At 39.2% G+C, this 22,180-nt stretch overlaps 1 protein-coding gene and 1 pseudogene across 4 annotated transcripts in view; one reads left to right on the forward strand and one right to left on the reverse strand.

Annotated features, from left to right (window-relative positions):
• The window catches only part of LOC100299045 (adhesion G protein-coupled receptor E2), a 295,684-nt gene that overhangs the window by 121,529 nt on the left and 151,975 nt on the right, over positions 1–22,180 (forward strand). The window lies entirely within an intron of this gene.
• On the reverse strand, positions 195–1,170 carry LOC100336567 (protein SET-like; annotated as a pseudogene).

The raw sequence follows: 22,180 nt of genomic DNA on the forward strand, positions 1-22,180 counted from the left end.
TTCCATAAAATTTTTGTTGAGACAGGAAGGGATAAAAATGAATTTGGAACAGAAATGGGTAGAGATTCTTTACTGAAGAATCTAGTATTATTCTAGTATCACTGAATTCTGCTCAGGGTATTCCCCACTCCCCCCCGCCCCACCACCCAAATAAGTTCTGAACCATGGTATAAAGGGAAAAGAGACTTCAAAAGCAGGGCGACTGAAACAAGAGGAGAGAGGGGAAAAAAAAAAAAATTAAAGACTGCTACTTGCTCCCAGGGACTGGAGAAAAAAAAAAAAATGTTGGAATCCATCATCGTTCCTTTCATTAGTCATCTATCTCCTTCATCTTCCTCTCCTTCCTCCCCCTCATCTTCTTCACCTTCAGTCTCATTCCCTTCTTCATCAGTATCTTTGAATCCTTCATCCTCTTCATCATCGTTGTCTTCTCCTTCCCCTTCCTCATCATCCATGTCAGGAACCAAGTAGTACTGTAATGGATTTGGCAAATATCATCTTTGATGACCTCTCCTAACTCATCTGCACCTGCATCAGAATGATCAGTAAACCAGGTGAAGAAGCTTTCTGGTTCCTGATGCTGTCTCTTCCTGCTGGCTTTATTCTGTGTTTGACCTGATTGTTTCATCAAATCCTTTTCAGATTTCCATTTGATTTCAGTGGACTTTGAAGATGGGTCACCACTCTCATTCAGATGAAATTCGTTGGGGAGAATATTGTTTTCAAAGTAAGGGTTTTCATCAAAGTAAAAATCTATTCTGAAACCTGATTTAATGTTTTCAAATTCTTTCACTTTGACTCTTGTCAAATAATGTAGTGCCTCTTCATCCTCCTCCCCAAGCTGTGCAGACATTTGTGAATGGTTATCAAATATTGTTACCCCAAATTTTGGGATTTTTGCCATCAATTCTGACCTCTTTGGAAAAAATGGTTGGTGAAGTTTGTTATATTTCTATTCTACTTTCAAAATCTCCTCACTGGCTTGTTCATTAAGTCTATCTCATTTTGCACTTCATCAATATGTTCAATTGCTTCTTGCTATTCTTTTTCTTCCTTCAGCAAAGTTGAAGAAGCACATGCCTCGTCTGGCCTGGAGGCAGGAGTCGGCCTCGCTTTCTTTGGTTTCTTCACTTGGGGTGGAAGTGAAGACTGGTGTTTGGTGGCCATGCTGGGGAAAAAAAAAAAAAAAAAAAAGAAGCCAAGAATCCTCCCAGGGGAGGAGAGCAGTACTGCAAACTCAGAGTACTCAGACTTTTTTATTTTTAAGTTTTATTTTGAAATATAGATTAAGAGAAGTTGCAAAACAGTATCAAGCGCTCTTGTGTAATCTTCAGTCTTTTTCCCACAAAGATTACATTTTCATATAATGATAGTCCAATATTTAAATGAAGAAACTGACATTGCTACGATGTATGTGTGCAATTCCATGCCATTTTATCACATATGTAGATTCCTGCAACTGTCACTGCAATCAAGATCCATCAATATTCCATCACCACAAAGATTTCCCTCATGCCACCCCAGCATCCCTAAACCTTGGCAGGTCTAAAACTCAGGATTTTATTCTTCAACAAAGCTCAACAGAATCTGAGATTCATATTTGATGATGAAAGAAAATATTCCTGATATGTTTTTAAAGAAATGAAAAATATATCCCTCAAATTTTCTGGAAGTCTGTGTGATGGAATTATGATAATTATCTTTGTTTGCATTTTTAAACTTTTACTGTTTTCTATGTGGCCATGATGATCAGTTCTGCTAGAGCTGCCACAACAAAATATAGAATGAGTGTCTCAAAGAGCTGAAATTTATTTTCTCACGTTCTGGGGTTGGATGTCCAAGATCAAGTGCTGGAAGGGTTGGTTTCTGATGAAAGCCCTCTCTGGGCTTGTACCTGGCCCTGTTCTCACTGTGTCCTTTCCCATCTATGTGGAAAGGCAGTGATCACTGGTGTCTTCTAGTTCTAAAGGTGAAGCTCTTCATGCTCCATCTCTTGGACATGACAACACCGGTGTCCTATTCCCTCACTCTTCCCTTAGCCTCCATTCCCCTGATGAAGTGCTTCTGTGCTGCTCCTTAGTGCCACTGACACCCCCAAATCTCCACACTGTTGTCCACAGTGGCTGTACCAGTTTACATTCCCACCAACATGTAGGAGGGGTCCCTTTTCCCCACATCCTCTCCAGCACTTGTTGTTTGTAGAATTTTTGGTGATGGCCATCCTGACCAGTGTGAGGTGATACTTCTTTACAGTTTTGATTTGCATGTCTCTAATAATTAGTGATGTTGAGTATCATTCATGTCCTTTTTGGCCATTTCTATTTGGGGTAGGCTTCCCAGGTGGCTCAGTGGGTAAAGAATGCTCTTGCAATGCAGGAGACCCAGGTTCGCTCCCTGATTTGGGAAGATCCCCTGGAGGAGGGCATTCCATTCCAGTATTCTTGCCTGGAGAATTCCATGGATAGGGGAAGCTGGTGGGCTGCAGTCCATGGGGGTGCCAAGAGTCCCACATGACTGAAGTGACTGTGCATACACCTACGTATATCTTTTTTTTTAAATTAAATTTAATTTTTTAAATTTACAATATTGTATTGGTTTTGCCATACATCAACATGCATCCACCACGGGTGTACACGTTTTCCCCATCCTGAACCCCACTCCCACCTCCCTCCCCATACCATCTCTCTGGGTCATCCCAGGGCACCAGCCCCAAGATTCCTGTATCCTGCATTGAACCTGGACTGGCGATTTGTTTCTTATGTGATATTATACATGTTTTAATGCCATTCTCCCAAATCATCCCACCCTCTCCCTCTCCCACAGAGTCCAAAAGACTGTTCTATACATCTGTGTCTCTTTTGCTGTCTCGCATACAGGGTTGTCATTCCATCTTACATCTATGTAGATTTTCTGCCCATTTTTGTTTTTCTTTTATTTTAGTATTGAGCTGCACAAGCTGTTTGAATATTTTGGAGATTAATGCCTTGTTGTTTGCTTCTTTGGAAAATATTTTCTCCAGTTCTGAAATGGTCTTTCTTTTGAAAAATGTTTATTTGTCTGTTTATTTGGCTATGTCAGATCTTATAAATTGTGGTGGGATGTGGGATCTTTATTGCATCATGTGGGATATTTCATTGCAATGTGGGCTCAGTTGCCCCCAGCATGTGAAATCATAGTTCCCCGACCAGGGATTGAACCCACTTCTCCAGCATTAACCAGTGGACCACCAGGGATCAAAAAAGATATTGTTACAATTTATGTCAAGGAGTGTTCTGTCTATGTTTTCCTCTAAGAATCTTATAATATTTGGCCTTAAATTTAGGTGTTTAAACCATTTGAGTTTATTTTTCTGCATGGTATTTGAGAATGTTCTAATTTTACTTTATTTTTTCATGTGGCTGTCCAGTGTCTCAGCACCATTTAATGAAGAGACTGTCTCTTCTCCATTGTATATTTTTGCCTTCTTTGTCATAGAGTACATAACCACAGGTGTATGTGTTTGTTTCTGGACTTTATATCCTGTTCCATTGGTGTATATTTCTGTTTTTGTGCTAGTAGCATACTGCTTTGAATAACTGTAGGTTTTTAGTATAGTCTGATTTCAGGGACCCTCATCCCTCTAGTTCTGTTTTCTTTCTCAAGATTGCTTTTGCTATTTCATACAAATTATATTTTTTCTGTTTTAGTTTTGTGAAAAAGGCCATATAAGACAAACCCACAGTTAGCATCATACTGAACAGTGAAAATCTGAGAGCACTTTCTTTAATTATCGCAGCACGGTTTATAATAGCCAGGACATGGAAGCAACCTAGATGCCCATCAGCAGATGAATGGATAAGAAAGCTGTGGTACATATACACAATGGAGTATTACTCAGCCATTAAAAAGAATACATTTGAATCAGTTCTAATGAGATGGATGAAACTGGAACCTATTATACAGAGTGAAGTAAGCCAAAAAGAAAAACACCAATACAGTATACTAACGCATATATATGGAATTTAGAAAGATGGTAACAATAACCCTGTGTACGAGACAGCAAAAGAGACACTGATGTATAGATCAGTCTTATGGACTCTGTGGGAGAGGGAGAGGGTGGGGAGATTTGGGAGAATAGCAGTGAAACATGTATAATATCATGTATGAAACGAGTCACCAGTCCAGGTGTGATGCATGAAACTGGATGCTTGGGGCTGGTGCACTGGGATGACTTGGAGGGAGGGTGTGGGGAGGGAGGAGGGAGGAGGGTTCAGGATGGGGAACACAGGTATACTTGTGGCGGATTCATTTTGATATTTGGCAAAACTAATACAATATTGTAAAGTTTAAAAATAAAATAAAATTTAAAAAAAATAAAAAAATAAAATAAAATACCGTAAATTTATTTTCTAAAAAAAAAAAAAAGAGAAAATTTTGATGAATCCTCTTAATCATTTCTGTAACAGTCATATCATTTGTGTGTGTGTGCACTGTATGTGTGAGCCAGTGTTCCTGATGGTATATTTGTGGATGATCTTTTCTTAGAGTTTAGGCTTCTTTGTTGTATATCAGCTCTCTCTGGGTTCAAGGAAAGGCATGAGTTTGTAGTTTCTATGAATATTTCCCATTACTAGTTTGGTGTTACCTGTTTCCACTGTCTATTTTCTAGCTAGAAATCTAAGTATTCTCTATTTTCTTATACATTTTAATAATTTTATTTTATTTCTAAGTTTTAAACTTTAAATCATCACCACATAGCCATACTAATTCATATATTTATAAGGTATCTATTTATTAAGTTAGTTTTCTATTAAAAATACATTTTTTGTCTACCTAAAAATTCATGAGTATGTATGTTTTTAAGTAATTAATAACTGATTATAAATTTGTTTATTTTTATGATAGATCTTATTTATAATTTTAAGCAGAAAGAATTTGGTACAATGACACACTAAAATCTTGTATAGGCTATACCTTGAAACCACAGTTTTTAACATAGTGCCACATTATAAAATATTTCACAATACATGTACACATATGTATATTTTCCTGCTGATACTTGATTTTCATGTAGACATTGCAACACTTTATTCTTTAATACATCTTCATCAAGCATTGAAGAATTTAAAGACTATGCTCTGCATAATTATAATACTATTATTTCACCCAAGAAAATCAATAGTTTCATAAGTAACTTTAAATATCTGATGCATACTTAAATTATCCCAACTGTCTCCAAAATATTTTTATAGCATATATCCAAACCAGAGTCCTACTGAAATTGATATTGAATTTGATTGTCATGTCACTTTTCTCACTTTGATCTAGAATAACCTTATGAACTTTTTCCAAGGATACTGACATTAGAAGAGTTTCCCATGTTCTGTAATTGCCTGATTGTTTCCTCATGATGTCATTTAACTTGTGTGCTTTTCACCTGTATTTCAAGTGTACTGAAAACCTGGTCTCAAAGAATAGGTTCCTGTAAGCTTTTTCTAGAATGAGCCAGAAGGTAGATATTTTTGGCTTTGTGGTCTTGCATTCTCTTTCACAAGCACTCAGCTTGATATTGTAACCTGAAAGCAGCTATGGGCAATGAGCCAGTGAATAGTGTGGTTAGGACCCAATCAGAGTTTATTTACAAAAACAGGCAGTTTATTTCCAGATTTTTCCTGAAAATTGTAGTTTGCCAAACCTTGGGGGTAAAGGCTGGATTAGCTTTAGGACAGATGTATTTGTCACAATCCTTTATTTATCACAAATGAGATGCTTTATTTTTTATTTTTTTAATTTTATTTTATTTTTAAACTTTACAATATTGTGTTAGTTTTGCCAAATATCGAAATGAATCCGCCACAGGTATACCCGCATTCCCCATCCTGAACCCTCCACCCTCCTCCCCCCCCCCCCACCCCTCCCTCTGGGTCGTCCCAGTGCACCAGCCCCAAGCATCCAGTACCGTGCATTGAACCTGGACTGGTGACTCGTTTCATACATGATATTATACATGTTTCAATGCTATTTTCCCAAATCTCCCCACCCTCTTCCAAGTAAGCCAGAATGAGATGCTTTAAATTCATGTCTCATCAGGAAATACTCAATGTCACACGGATACTTTTAATGTTGAGATTGATCATTAATTCATTTGGTGGCTGTCTGATCTAACATTTTTTTTAAAAAAAACACTTTGTTCCTTGTAATTAATCAGTAATCTCTTGGGAAATTTTGTGGGATTGACCTGTCTTTCAACAAAATTTCTCCCAGTGCATTTAGTGGGCATTTACTACTGAAAAGTTATCATGATCTAGTTCTGTCATATTTTCTATATTTATTGGCTGGTATTTTACTAATATCTATCCTCCAAGCTAGGCTTCAGCATGACATGAACTGAGATTTTCCATATGTTTGAGTTGGGTTTAGAAAAGGCAGAGTGACTAGAGATCAAATTACCAACATTTGCTGGATCATAGAGAAAGCAAGGAAATTCCTGAACAACATCTACCTCTATTTCATGGACTATGCTTCTGACTGTGTGGATTGTAACAAACTGGAAAACTCTTCAAGAGATGGGAATACCGGACCATCTTACCTGTCTCCTGAGAAACCTGAATATGGGTCCAGAAGCAACTGTTAGAACCCTGTATGGAACAATTGACTGGTTCAGGGTTGAGAAAGGATTGCGACACTTTATAAGGCTGTTTATTGTCACTCTGTTTACTTAACTTATACACAGAGCACATCATGCTATATGCCAGGCTGGATGAGTTACAAGCTGGAATTAAGTTCTCGGGGAGAAATAGTGATAGGTTGTTGAATCATGTGAAGACACCGGGATTCTTGGCCCCCGGAGGAGAATTCAATCCGGGCCCAGAGACGAGGCTTGATCGCTCAGAGCTTTTGTGTAATAAAGTTTTATTAAAGTATAAAGACGACCCAGAAGGATGGTACAGGGAGGGAGGAGGGAGGAGGGTTCAGGATGGGGAACACGTGTATAACTGTGGCAGATTCATGTTGATATATGGCAAAACCAATACAATTTTGTAAAGTTAAAAAATAAAAACAAAAACAAAAAAAAAAAGAAACAAGTGAATATCACGATAAAAAAAATAAAATATAAAGGAGATAGAGAAAGCTTCTGACATAGGCATCAGAAGGGGGCAGAAAGAGTACACCCTTGCTAGTGTTAGCAACGAAGTTATATACTCTCCAATGAATCCAAAGAATGTCTGGAGATTGTAAAGACCTCATCAGACTTACTCCCAGAATTTACTTTACTTTCTTAGATAACACAATTAGCCAGAAGGTTTAATCCAGAGACTGTCATCAGGCAGGATACATTATTGTTATATAATCCTAAGGAATATAAAGCAGGAAAAAAAGTTTGTCCTTTCTTCCTCCTTGAGAATTCCAGACCCCTCTCTCCTTGGGGACCACTAGACTTCTTATCAACCTGCCTAGGAAATGACTCTCTCAATAGCAACAACCTCAAATATGTGGATGATACCCACTCTAATGACAGAAAGCAAAGAGGAACTAAAGAGGCTCTTGATGAGGGTGAAGGAGAAGAGTGAAAAAGCTGGCTTAAAATTTAATATTAAAAAACTAAGATCATGGCATATGGTCCTATCCCTTCATGGCAAATATAAGGGGAAAAGGTGGAAGCAGTGACATATTTCCTCTTTTTAGGCTCTAAAATCACTGTGGATAGTGACTGCAGCCATGAAATTAGATGACTGCTACTTGGCAGGAAAGCTATGACAAACCTAGACAGTGTGTTGAAAACAAAGACATCACTCTGCCATCAAAGGCGTGTATAGTCAAGGCTATGGTCTTTCCAGTAGTCATGTACCTATGTGAGAACTGGACAACAAAGGAGGCAGAGTGCCAAAGAATTAATGCTTTCAAACCGTAGTGCTGGAGAAGACTCTTGAGAGACCCTTGGAAAGCAAAGAGATCAAACCAGTCAGTCCTAAAGGAAATCAACTCTGAATGCTGATGGTGAAGGGACTGATGCTGAAGCTAAAGCTCCAACACTTTGGTCACCTGATGTGAAGAGCTGACTCACTGGAAAAGACACTGATGCTGGGAAAGATTGATGGCTGACAGAGCAGAGGAAGACAGAGGACGAGATGGTTGGATGGCATCACCGATTCAATGGATATGAACTTGGGCAAACTCCAGGAGATGGTGAAGAACAGGATGGTGAGGGACATCTTCTGACTCCAGGAGATAGTGAGGTGTGCTGCAGTCAATGGCGTCGCAAATAGTCAGACATGACATATCAACTGAACAACATATACCCATTGATGAGGCTTCCCAGGTAACTCAGTGATAAAGAATCTGCCTGCCAGTGCAGGAGATATGGGTTTGATCCCTGGAATGAGAAGGTCCCCCAGAGAAGAAAATGGCAACCCACTCCAGTATTCTTGCCTGGGAAATCCCATGGACAGAAGAACCTGGTGGACTGCAGTCCACAGAGTTGAACATGACTTAGTGACAAACAACAGCAACTGAAGGGCATTTTAAATTTAGTATATTATGATCATTTCCAGTCATTTTCCATTTGGTTTAAAGAGATACAAAGGGGTCAGTGGCTGTTTGTAGGGCATTCATTGTAGGTGAAATCTTTTGGTTTAGATCTTGCTCAGGTAACATTCTGAGAAAGAAATAATTTGTTATATGTGTAATAATATGTTATATAAGTAAACAAAACAAAACTGTGCTGTAACAATATATATTTTTTATCCAGCTCAGCTTATAAGATGTAAGAATCACAGGGTTCCAATTTTACTCTGATAAAGCATTTTATTTATCATTTAAGCTCTGTGAAATTAGAATCCTGATCTCTCTTAATTTAGTGCAGCACTTGATGAGTAGTAAAATATATTTTTCTAATGAAAATGTTAGTAATCTTTAGAAATGGAGAGTGAAGTTGAAGCATGCATATATGGAGACCAACTTCCCTAGGTTGCCTGTGACTCAAGTTTTTTTTAGGACATAATCCAGAAAAATCTTGGGAAACCATATTAGTTGTTTACCCTCCATTTAGGGTTTGACCTTATTTCCTCTCTTCCTGCATTTTAAGATAGACTTCTGAAGCTCAATTTCCTTGTCATATATCTTCAATTAGAGGCACTTTATAGGAAAAAAGATTGAAGCAGGTGATTTAATCCAAGGAAACTGGGGAATTGGGTCGTGACTCCTTGACTATGCTAGGAGTGAAGTGAGCATACCATGTGGAGCAGAAAACTAAAATTCTCCAGCAATCTGAATAGCAGACATTCCCTTCATTCTTTCTTCCACAATGGTTCCGAGAAGAGCTACTTGTAAAAACATGAAAAAGTGTCTTTTTTTTTTTTCGCCACAAAATGACAGTTCAGAATTTTCCTCATCATCCAAGACAGCAAATTATGTGGTTTACTGGTTAATCCAATTCTGAGAAGGAATGTGTGAAAAATAATACCTTGTTAGAAAGTAGTAGACTTTTACACTAAAAACTATAAAAGAACATCAAAGGAAGCCAGGGAAGACTCAAAGCAATAGATAAACATCCCATGTTAATGGATCAGAAGATAATACAGTTAATATGGCAGCATTCCACCAAATTGACCTGTAGATTCAATACAGTCCTTATCAATATCTCAGTTAATTTTTCTCAGAAATTGACAGGCATATCTTTGAATTTACATGGGACTTCATTGAATCCAAAATAGTTGAAAAATCTTGACAAGAACAAATTGGTAGAGTCAATTCTCCAAAATAAAATTTACTACAAAACAACATGACTCAAGACACATGAGTGGAAGAGCCAAGAATGCAGGCATAAAAACTTATTGATGGTAACTTTTTTTTTAACAAGGATATCAGTACAAGTCCCTGGGGAAAGAGTAATCTTTTCAATAAGTGATGATGGGACAACTGTATATCCATATGCTGAAGGTGGACCTCACAAAAAGTTATGAAACTCATACCAATAAAAAATTAATTACAAATGGATATACCTATATGCAGTTACTAAAACTACTAAAGTCTTGGAAGAAATGTAAGTGTAAATTTTTGTGGTCTTGTGGTAGGTCATTGTTTTTAAGATAAGACAGCCAAAGTAGAAGTGGACAAAAAGTAGAGAAACTGGACTTCTTAAAAATGAAAACTTCTGTGCATCAATGAATACCATCAAGAGAGTAACAATATTGGGAGGAAGGATGGGCTAAAGTCCTTGCACAATTTATATAGACCCCACGGAGAAGGCGATAGCACCCCACTCCAGTACTCTTGCCTGGAAAATCCCATGGACGGAGGAGCCTGGTAGACTGCAGTCCATGGGGTCGCTAAGCGACTGAGCGACTTCACTTTCATGCATTAGAGACGGAAATGGCAACCCACTCCAGTGTTCTTGCCTGGAGAATCCCAGGGATGGGGGAGCCTGTTGGGCTGCCGTCTATGGGGTCACACAGAGTCAGACATGACTGAAGCGACTTAGCAGTATGTTCTCAGTTTTTTCACCTATCGAAAGGAAACATAATAATACTTACCTTACCTTCAAGTGGTGATATGAAGAATATATAAAACAAAAAATATGACAACTGTTTGTGTAAACACAAAAATAAAATTACTTGGTAAGATTCACCTTGCCAGGATCTCTCCTATGCACCCTGTGATTACCATCCTGTTTTGCATTGTTTGTGTGTGTTGCAAATCCTAGGAATGACTACATAATCTGAAGGAAATTCTCCAGTCTAACGTAATGCTTATGTCACCTTACTTTTATGACTATATAAACCACGTATTTACTGTTTTCTATATAGAGGTGGTGTTAGTGGTAAAGAACCCACCTACTAATGCAGGCAGATGCCAGAGACAAGCATTTGATACCTGGGTCAGGAAGATTCCCTGGAGGAGGACATGGCAACCCACTCCAGTATACATGACTGGAAAATCCCACGGAAAGAGAAGCCTGATGGGCTATGGTTCATAGGGTTGCAAAGAGTCAGACACAACTGAAGGGATTTGGCAGAAACACACACATATAGAGGGGTACCGTGGTGACATGAGTGCCTCTGGATTGCTTGTGTATCTCTGCTTCAGATCCAGAGTTACTGTTTAAGTTGAGCCTAACATAGGACCATTCTGTTTTTTAACATATTTTGTGCATGAAAAAGTCCATGCAGCATGTTATTGAAGATGGGTGCTCAACCCAGGTGGAGAATAAGAAGATACTTATGTACAAGAGTTAAGATGAGCATAGAGACACAATGAGCAGAAGTAGAGGAAGACCTTTTTCCGTGACAGAGAAATGTCCTGAGTGAGCCTAGATATAAACCACTGTGAGTCATAATAGGGTATCGCCTGCTTTATACCCAATTGTCCAGTGTGATGGGCATGTGCTGCTCAATTGATCAGTGAGTGAAGTGCTCTGGGGGACAGTGCATGATCTTACCTCACTGTGTTTAGAGGATTCTGAGATAGCCCTGCTGGAGATTGTGTACTCCTCAGATTCAGCTTTGGTTTTCTTGATCCCTTTGAATCTTATCTTGTGTTGCTTTTGCACCTGAAGAGGCAAATCATGCTCTGGATCAGCTCACAGAGAGGAGTGAGGATTGGATGAGTCCTGGGGTGGAGTCAGATAGTGGTACCTGCTGGCTGAGGAGGCAGTGCATCAGGAAGATGAAGAAACCCTGCAGACCATTGATGATGTTGAAGAGGTAGGCCATGATGTGGGCAACCAGTCCCACCTGCAGGATTTCCAGCCACCACGTGCATCCCAAGATGAAGAACTGAACTGTGGCTTTAAATGTCAGCATCCGTAGGAGGAGAAAAGAGGCTCACAATGCACCCTGAGCAACACAATCAAGGCCTTTTCTTCTCTACTGCTGGATGTCTCTGACTCGGTTGTAGCCACTCTGATCGTTACTGTGAATGATTCTCTAAATGTTTTTTTTGGGGGTTCAGAATGGCATTTGTCTTGGACTGAAGTTGGTAGTGACACTTCATAATGTGAGTTTCAGTAATATGATGTTGTATGAATATTCTGTTTCAATCAACTGATATTACTATAGATGTATTGTGCTGGCCAATAATAAAGGCAAGATTTCTGATTTCACAAACCACCTGGTAAAACCAGGTTGATTATCCACATATAACATCTTCTAGGAGGCTAGGTATGTCCTTTGCTTTCTTTTCATTTACGTAAAGTGAATCATCTGAACAAAGAAAGGTCTAGGTCAATTCATGGAGAGGAAAAAGATAGGGACATCACTGAAGGGACAAGGGCAGAGGGACCTCCCATTTAACAAATATAATTGACTATTGTCAAATATAATTAACAAATATAAAATACAACTGTATTTGCCTTCCCAGTAGATGGTAAGGTTTGTGAAATGCAGAGTTCCAAAGAATAGTGGGGAGAGATAAGAAAGCCTTCCTCAGAGATCAATGAAAAGAAATAGAGGAAAACAACACAATGGGAAAGACTCGAGAGCTCTTCAAGAAAATTAGAGATACCAAGGGAACATTTCATGCAAAGATGGGCTCAATAAAGGACAGAAATGGTATGGACCTAACAGAAGCAGAAGATATTAAGAAGAGGTGGCAAGAATACACAGAAGAACTATACAAAAAGATCTTCATGACCCAGATAAGCACAACGGTGTGATCACTCACCTAGAGGCAGACATCCTGGAATGTGAAGTCAAGTGGGCCTTAGAAAGCATCACTACAAACAAAACTAGTGGGGGTGATGGAATTCCAGTCAAGCTATTTCAAATCCTGAAAGATGATGCTGTGAAAGTGCTGCATTCAATATGCCAGCAAATTTGGAAAACTCAGCAGTGGCACAGGACTGGAAAAGATCAGTTTTCATTCCAATCCCAAAGGAAAGCAATGCCAAAGAATGCTCAAACTACTGCACAATTGCACTCATCTCACACACTATCAAAGTAATGCTCACAATTCTCCAAGCCAGGCTTTAACAATACATGAATGATGAACTACCATATGTTCAAGCTATTCTTAGAAAAGGCAGAGGAACCAAAGCTCAAATTGCCAACATCCACTATGTCATTGAAAAAGCAAAAGAGTTCCAGAAAAACATCTATTTCTGCTTTATTGACTATGCCAAAGCCTTTGACTGTGGATCACAATAAACTGTGGAAAATTCTGAAAGAGATGGGAATACCAGACCACCTGACCTGCCTCTTGAGAAACCTGTATGCAGGTCAGGAAGTAACAGTTAGAAATGGACATGGAACAACAGACTGGTTCCAAATAGGAAAAGGAGTATGTCAAGGCTATATATTGTCACTGTGCTTATTTAACTTATATTCAGAGTACATCATGTGAAGTGCTGGGCTGGATGAAGCACAAGCTGGAATCAGGATTGCTGGGAGAAATATCAATAACCTCAGATATGCACATGACACCACCCTTATGGCAGAAAGTGAAGAGGAACTCAAAAGCCTCTTGATGAAAGTGAAAGAGGAGAGTGAAAAAGTTGGCTTAAAGCTTAAAACATTCAGAAAACGAAGATCATGGCATCCGGTCCCATCACTTCATGGGAAACAGATGGGCAAACAGTGGAAACGGTGTCAGACTTTACTTTTTTTGGGCTCCAAAATCACTGCAGATGGTGATTGCAGCCATGAAATTAAAAGGTGCTTACTCCTTGAAGGGAAAGTTATGACCAACGTAGATAGCATATTGAAAAGCAGAGACATTACTTTGCCAACAAAGGTCCATCTAGTAAGGCTATGGTTTTTCCAGGAGTCGTGTATGTATGTGAGAGTTGGACTGTTAAGAAGGCTGAGCACTGAAGAATTGATGTTTTTGAACTGTGTTGTTGGAGAAGACTCTTGAGAGTCCCTTGGACTGAAAGGAGATCCAACAAGTCGATCCTAAAGGAAATCAGTCCTGATGCTGAAACTCCAGTATTTTGGCCACTTGATGCGAAGTGCTGACTCATTTGAAAAGACCGTGATGTAGGGAAAGATTGAAGGCAGGTGGACAAGGGGATGACAGAGGTTGAGTTGGTTCAGTTCAGTTCAGTCGCTCAGTCGTGTCCAACTCTTTGCAACCCCATGAATCGCAGCACGCCAGGCCTCCCTGTCCATCACCAACTCCCGGAGTTGACTGAGGCTCACATCCATCGAGTCAGTGATGCCATCAAGCCATCTCATCCTCTGTCGTCCCCTTCTCCTCCTGCCCCCAATCCCTCCCAGCATCAGAGTCTTTTCCAATGAGTCAACTCTTCGAATGAGGTGGCCGAAGTACTGGAGTTTCAGCTTTAGCATCGTTCCTTCCAAAGAAATCCCAGGGCTGATCTCCTTCAGAATGGACTGGTCGGATCTCCTTGCAGTTCAAGGGACTCTCAAGAGTCTTCTCCAACACCACAGTTCAAAAGCATTAATTCTTCAGTGCTCAGCCTTCTTCAGAGTCCAACTCTCACATCCATACATGACCACAGGAAAAACCATAGCCTTGACTAGACAGACCTTTGTTGGCAAAGTAATGTCTCTGCTTTTGAATATGCTGTCTAGGTTGGTCATAACTTTCCTTCTCAAGGAGTAAGCGTCTTTTAATTTCATGGCTGCAGTCACCATCTGCAGTGATTTTGGAGCCCCCCCAAAATAAAGTCTGACACTGTTTCCACTGTTTCCCTTGAAGGATGGGAAACATCCTTTTTATTTTCCATGAAGTGATGAGACCGGATGGCATTAAAAGAAAAAAAAAAAAGTGTTGGCATTACTGACTCAATGGACATGAGTTTGAGTAAACTCTGGGAGTTGGTGATGGACAGGGAGACCTGGCGTGCTGCAGTCCATGGGGTCTCAAAGAGTTGGACACGATTGAGCGACTGAACTGAACTACACCACCTGCAGTCATGATGTGCAAGTATAAACTCCTAACTCTGAATTCAACACACTTTATCCCTATAATTCTTTCTTCATGGCTGGCCGCTAATCATTGCAGAATTAGAACTAAATTCTTGGGTCAAAGAGGCCACTGATTCTTACAGATTTAGAACTAAATTCTTGGGTAAAAGAGGAAAACTACTATACTTAGATGATGGTGGTAGCTTAAAATTCATATTGTCTGTCTCTTTTTGGCCTGGATGTATGCTCAGTCTCTCAACGGTGTCTGACACTTTACAACCTCATGGAGTGTAGGCTGCCAGGCTCCTCTGTCCATGGAATTTTCCAGCCAAGAATGCTGAAGTGGGTTGCCATATCCTCCTCTGGGGGATCTTCCCAATCCAGGAATTTGAACCTGTGTCTCCTGTGTCTTCTGCATTGGTAGGTGGATTCTTTACTACTGAGCCACCTGGGAAGCTCCCCTCTTTTTGGAAATCATCCAAAGTCCCTGAGGACAAGGAAAAAAATACCTGCCAATTGCCTTTTATTACTAGTCTGGGTAGGTAGAGAGAGAAAGGCAGAAGTAGATGCACAAAGGATGAAGAAAATGAATATTAAAACCTGCAAATTAGGTGCTTCTGGATAAAAAGCAACTGAGTATGGTAGCATCAAATTTATTTTTGCAGCATGTCTCTATGTTTGATTTTTTTAAAGGAATAAAATGTTTAAAAATAAATAACCAGCCCTCCAGATGATTCTGATGCATTTTAACTTTTGAGAATACTTGGCTTACTGCATAAAACTAATTTTTGTACTGTACTAAAGTTCCCAAGAGACTTCCACGTGGGAAGAAATGCAGGTAGCCCTAAGAGCTAAATATGGACACCTGCTGACAGATAAGAAGTCAAGGAGACCTCAGTCTTACCACCACAAGGAACTGAATTGTGCCAAAAATTAGAGGGTCAGAGGAGGACCCCAAACCTCAGATCAGAATGCAGCCCAGGCTGACAGAATGATTTCAGCCTTGGAGGAACCTGAGCAGACATCCCTGCTATACCATGCCTGATCAGTGACCTGTGATAACTGGGAGACAGTATTTTTTCCAGGTTTTACATGTGTGAGAATTTGTTCCACATCAAGATATTGAATGCAACCCCCCTGAGTGGTGTCACCTGCACATTGTAGTAGGCCATGATGACAGCAAAGCTGCTGAAGTGGGTGCACTGGCAGGTGGTGCTGTCGTCTCTGTTGTCCATCGTCGTGCAGCCTCTGGTTGCCCAATAGCCACTTCCATTCTCGGCCTGCTCCCAGAAGACACAGTGCACCTTCCCTTTTGTTTCAGGGGTCCTTGACTGTAGAAACAGGAAGTAGGTTTGAGCTGGTGGTTCTGTTGCTCAAAAATGCTGACCCAAATCCAGCTCATGATGGACTTTCCTTGGGATATGTTGCACCCATGACGGACATCCCTGAAGCACAAAGGCTGTGCTCAGGACTCAGGTCTCTCCCACACCTACAGCTTTATCCCCCCAGGACTCACATGTTTGAATACAAATTTGACTGGAGAACTGAGGTTCTGTGTATCACTGTTGCTGATAAAGGCAGATATGACATCAGACAGCAGGGTAGGGGGGATTTCCTGCAGCATTTCCTTGTGTGTCCCATGTGGAACTGCCTGTTCCTCAGCATCCACGATCGGGGGACTTATTCAGCAACTTTTCAATCCCAGATATAGAGACAAGGCCCACCAAAATGGGACCTGCAGGACAAGGGCACGGTTGATATCTTGGGGTATCCAACATAACTCCTCTTTTAATGAACTATTTCCCTGTGGCCCCACCATTACCCATAGTTCCCTTTAAAGTATACATTTCTGTTTATTTCTTCTTTTTTTTAATTTTTTTTAAAATTTTATTTTATTTTTAAACTTTACATAATTGTATTAGTTTTGCCAAATATCAAAATGAATCCATCACAGGTATACATGTGTTCCCCATCCTAAACCCTCCTCCCTCCTCCCTCCCCATACCATCCCTCTGGGTCGTCCCAGTGCACTAGCCCCAAGCATCCAGTATCATGCATTGAACCTGGACTGGCATCTCGTTTCATACATGATATTTTACATGTTTCAATGCCATTCTCCCAAATCTTCCCACCCTTTCCCTCTCCCACAGAGTCCATAAGACTGTTCCATACATCAGTGTCTCTTTTGCTGTCTCGAACACAGGGTTATTGTTATCATTTTTCTAAATTCCATATATATGCATTAGTATACTGTATTGGTGTTTTTCCTTCTGGCTTACTTCACTCTGTATAATAGGCTCCAGTTTCATCCACCTCATTAGAACTGATTCAAATGAATTCTTTTTAATGGCTGAGAAATACTCCATTGTGTATATGTACCACTGCTTTCTTATCCATTCATCCGCTGATGGACATCTAGGTTGCTTCCATGTCCTGGCTATTATAAACAGTGCTGCGATGAACATTGGGGTACACGTGTCTCTTTCCTTTCTGGTTTCCTCAGTGTGTATGCCCAGCAGTGGGATTGCTGGATCATAAGGCAGTTCTATTTCCAGTTTTTTAAGGAATCTCCACACTGTTCTCCATAGTGGCTGTACTAGTTTGCATTCCCACCAACAGTGTAAGAGGGTTCCCTTTTCTCCACACCCTCTCCAACATTTATTATGTGTAGACTTTTGGAACGCAGCCATTCTGACTGGTGTGAAATGGTACCTCATAGTGGTCTTGATTTGCATTTCTCTGATAATGAGTGATGTTGAGCATCTTTTCCTGTGTTTGTTAGCCATCTGTATGTCTTCTTTGGAGAAATGTCTGTTTAGTTCTTTGGCCCATTTTTTGATTGGGTCATTTATTTTTCTGGAGTTGAGCTGTAGGAGTTGCTTGTATATTTTTGAGATTAGTTGTTTGTCCGTTGCTTCATTTGCTATTATTTTCTCGCATTCTGAAGGCTGTCTTTTCACCTTGCTTATAGTTTCCTTTGATGTGCAGAAGCTTTTAAGGTTAATGAGGTCCCATTTGTTTATTTTTCCTTTTATTTCCGATATTCTGGGAGGTGGCTCATAGAGGATCCTTCTGTGATGTATGTCAGAGAGTGTTTTGCCTATGTTCTCCTCTAGGAGTTGTATAGTTTCTGGTCTTATGTTTAGATCTTTAATCCATTTTGAGTTTATTTTTGTGTATGGTGTTAGAAAGTGTTCTAGTTTCATTCTTTTACAAGTGGTTGACCAGTTTTCCCAGCACCACTTGGTAAAGAGATTGTTTTTAATCCATTGTATATTCCTGCCTCCTTTGTCAAAGATAAGGTGTCCCTAGGTGCGTGGACTTATCTCTGGGCTTTCTATTTTGATCCATTGATCAATATTTCTGTCTTTGTGCCAGTACCATACTGTCTTGATGACTGTGGCTTTGTAGTAGAGCCTGAAGTCAGGTAGGTTGATTCCTCCAGTTCCATTCTTCTTTCTCAAGATCGCTTTGGCTATTCGAGGTTTTTTGTATTTCCATACAAATTGTGAAATTATTAGTTCTAGCTCTGTGAAGAGTACTGTTGGTAGCTTGATAGGGATTGCATTGAATCTATAAATTGCTTTGGGTAGTATACTCATTTTCACTATATTGATTCTTCCAATCCATGAACATGGTATATTTCTCCATCTATTAGTGTCCTCTTTCATTTCTTTCACCAGTGTTTTATAGTTTTCTATATATAGGTCTTTAGTTTCTTTAGGTAGATATATTCCTAAGTATTTTATTCTTTCCGTTGCAATGGTGAATGGAATTGTTTCCTTAATTTCTCTTTCTATTTTCTCATTATTAGTGTATAGGAATGCAAGGGATTTCTGTGTGTTGATTTTATATCCTGCAACTTTACTATAATCATTGATTAGTTCTAGTAATTTTCTGGTGGAGTCTTTAGGGTTTTCTATGTAGAGGATCATGTTGTCTGCAAATAGTGAGAGTTTTACTTCTTCTTTTCCAATTTGGATTCCTTTTATTTCTTTTTCTGCTCTGATTGCTGTGGCCAAAACTTCCAAAACTATGTTGAATAGTAATGGTGACAGTGGGCACCCTTGTCTTGTTCCTGACTTTAGAGGAAATGCTTTCAATTTTTCACCATTGAGGATAATGTTTGCTGTGGGTTTGTCATATATAGCTTTTATTATGTTGAGGTATGTTCCTTCTATTCCTGCTTTCTGGAGAGTTTTTATCATAAATGGGTGTTGAATTTTGTCAAAGGCTTTCTCTGCATCTATTGAGATTATCATATGGTTTTTATTTTTCAATTTGTTAATGTGGTGTATTACATTGATTGATTTGCGGATATTGAAGAATCCTTGCATCCCTGGGATAAAGCCCACTTGGTCATGGTGTATGATCTTTTTAATGTGTTGTTGGATTCAGATTGCTAGAATTTTGTTAAGGATTTTTGCATCTATGTTCATCAGTGATATTGGCCTGTAGTTTTTTTTGTGGGATCTTTGTCAGGTTTTGGTATTAGGGTGATGGTGGCCTCATAGAATGAGTTTGGAAGTTTACCTTCCTCTGCAATTTTCTGGAAGAGTTTGAGCAGGATAGGTGTTAGCTCTTCTCTAAATTTTTGGTAGAATTCAGCTGTGAAGCTGTCTGGACCTGGGCTTTTGTTTGCTGGAAGATTTTTGATTACAGTTTCAATTTTCATGCTTGTGATGGGTCTGTTAAGATTTTCTATTTCTTCCTGGTCGAGTTTTGGAAAGTTGTACTTTTCTAAGAATTTGTCCATTTCTTCCACGTTGTCCATTTTATTGCCATATAATTGTTGATAGTAGTCTCTTAAGATCCTTTGTATTTCTGTGTTGTCTGTTGTGATCTCTCCATTTTCGTTTCTAATTTTACTGATTTGATTTTTCTCCCTTTGTTTCTTGATGAGTCTGGCTAATGGTTTGTCAATTTTATTTATCCTTTCCAAGAACCAGCTTTTGGCTTTGTTGATTTTTGCTATGGTCTCTTTTGTTTCTTTTGCATTTATTTCTGCTCTAATTTTTAAGATTTCTTTCCTTCTACTAACCCTGGGGTTCTTCATTTCTTCCTTTTCTAGTTGCTTTAGGTGTAGAGTTAGGTTATTTATTTGACTTTTTTCTTGTTTCTTCAGGTGTGCCTGTATTGCTATGAACTTTCCCCTTAGGACTGCTTTTACAGTGTCCCACAGGTTTTGGCTTGTTGTGTTTTCATTTTCATTAGTTTCTATGCCAATTTTGATTTCTTTTTTGATTTCTTCTGTGATTTGTTGGTTATTCAGCAGCGTGTTGTTCAGCCTCCATATGTTGGAATTTTTAATCGTTTTTCTCCAGTAATTGAGATCTAATCTTAATGCATTATGGTCAGAAAAGATGCTTGGAATGATTTCTATTTTTTTGAATTTACCAAGGCTAGCTTTATGGCCCAGGATGTGATCTATCCTGGAGAAGGTTCCACGTGCACTTGAGAAAAAGGTGAAATTCATTGTTTTGGGATGAAATGTCCTATAGATATCAATTAGGTCTAACTGGTCTATGGTATCGTTTAACGTTTGTGTTTCCTTGTTAATTTTCTGTTTAGTTGATCTATCCATAGGTGTGAGTGGGGTATTAAAGTCTCCCACTATTATTGTGTTATTGTTAATTTCTCCTTTCATACTTGTTAGCATTTGTCTTACATACTGCGGTGCTCCCGCGTTGGGTGCATATATATTTATAATTGTTATATCTTCTTCTTGGATTGATCCTTTGATCATTATGTAGTGACCTTCTTTGTCTCTTTTCACAGCCTTTGTTTTAAAGTCTATTTTATCTGATATGAGTATTGCTACTCCTGCTTTCTTTTGGTCCCTATTTGCATGGAAAATCTTTTTCCAGCCCTTCACTTTCAGTCTGTATGTGTCCCCTGTTTTGAGGTGGGTCTCTTGTAGACAACATATGTAGGGGTCTTGTTTTTGTATCCATTCAGCCAGTCTTTGTCTTTTGGTTGGGGCATTCAACCCATTTACGTTTAAGGTAATTACTGATAAGTATGATCCCATTGCCATTTACTTTGTTGTTTTGGGTTTGAACTTAGACACCGTTTTTGTGTTTCCTGTCTAGAGAATATCTTTTAGTATTTGTTGGAGAGCTGGTTTGGTGGTGCAGAATTCTCTCAGCTTTTGCTTGTCTGAAAAGCTTTTGATTTCTCCTTCATACTTGAATGAGATCCTTGCTGGGTACAATAATCTGGGCTGTAGGTTATTTTCTTTCATCATTTTAAGTATGTCTTGCCATTCCCTCCTGGCTTGAAGAGTTTCTATTGAAAGATCAGCTGTTATCCTTATGGGAATTCCCTTGTGTGTTATTTGTTGTTTTTCCCTTGCTGCTTTTAATATTTGTTCTTTGTGTTTGATCTTTGTTAATTTGATTAATATGTGTCTTGGGGTGTTTCGCCTTGGGTTTATCCTGTTTGGGACTCTCTGGGTTTCTTGGACTTGGGTGATTATTTCCTTCCCCATTTTAGGGAAGTTTCCCACTATTATCTCAAGTATTTTCTGGTCTTTCTTTTTGTCTTCTTCTTCTGGAACCCCTATGATTCGAATGTTGTAGCATTTAATATTGTCCTGGAGGTCTCTGAGATTGTCCTCATTTCTTTTAATTCGTCTTTCTTTTATCCTCTCTGATTCATTTATTTCTACCATTCTATCTTCTAATTCACTAATCCTATCTTCTGCCTCTGTTATTCTACTATTTGTTGCCTCCAGAGTGTTTTTAATTTCATTTATTGCATTATTCATTATATATTGACTGTTTTTTATTTCTTCTATGTCCTTGTTAAACCTTTGTTGCATCTTCTCAATCCTTGTCTCCAGGCTGTTTATCTGTGATTCCATTTTAATTTCAAGATTTTGGATCAATTTCACCATCATTATTTGGAATTCTTTATCAGGTAGATTCCCTATCTCTTCCTCTTTTGTTTGGTTTGGTGGGCATTTATCCTGTTCCTTTATCTGCTGGGTATTCCTCTGTCTCTTCATCTTGTTTAAATTGCTGATTTTGGGGTGTCCTTTCTATATTCTGGCAGTTTGTGGAGTTCTCTTTACTGTGGCTTTTCCTCGCTGTGTGTGGGTTTGTACAGGTGGCTTGTCAAGGTTTCTTGGTTAGGGAAGCTTGTGTCGGTGTTCTGGTGGGTGGAGCTGTATTTCTTCTCTCTGGAGTGCAATGAAATGTCCAGTAATGAGTTATGAGATGTCTATGGTTTTGGGGTGACTTCGGACACTTGTATCTTGAAGCTCGGGGCTGTGCTCCTTTGTTGCTGGAGAATTTGCTTGGTATGTCTTGCCCTGGAACTTGTTGGCCCTT

Source organism: Bos taurus, chromosome 7, assembly GCF_002263795.3.
Source record: "Bos taurus isolate L1 Dominette 01449 registration number 42190680 breed Hereford chromosome 7, ARS-UCD2.0, whole genome shotgun sequence".
NCBI lineage: Eukaryota > Metazoa > Chordata > Mammalia > Artiodactyla > Bovidae > Bos > Bos taurus.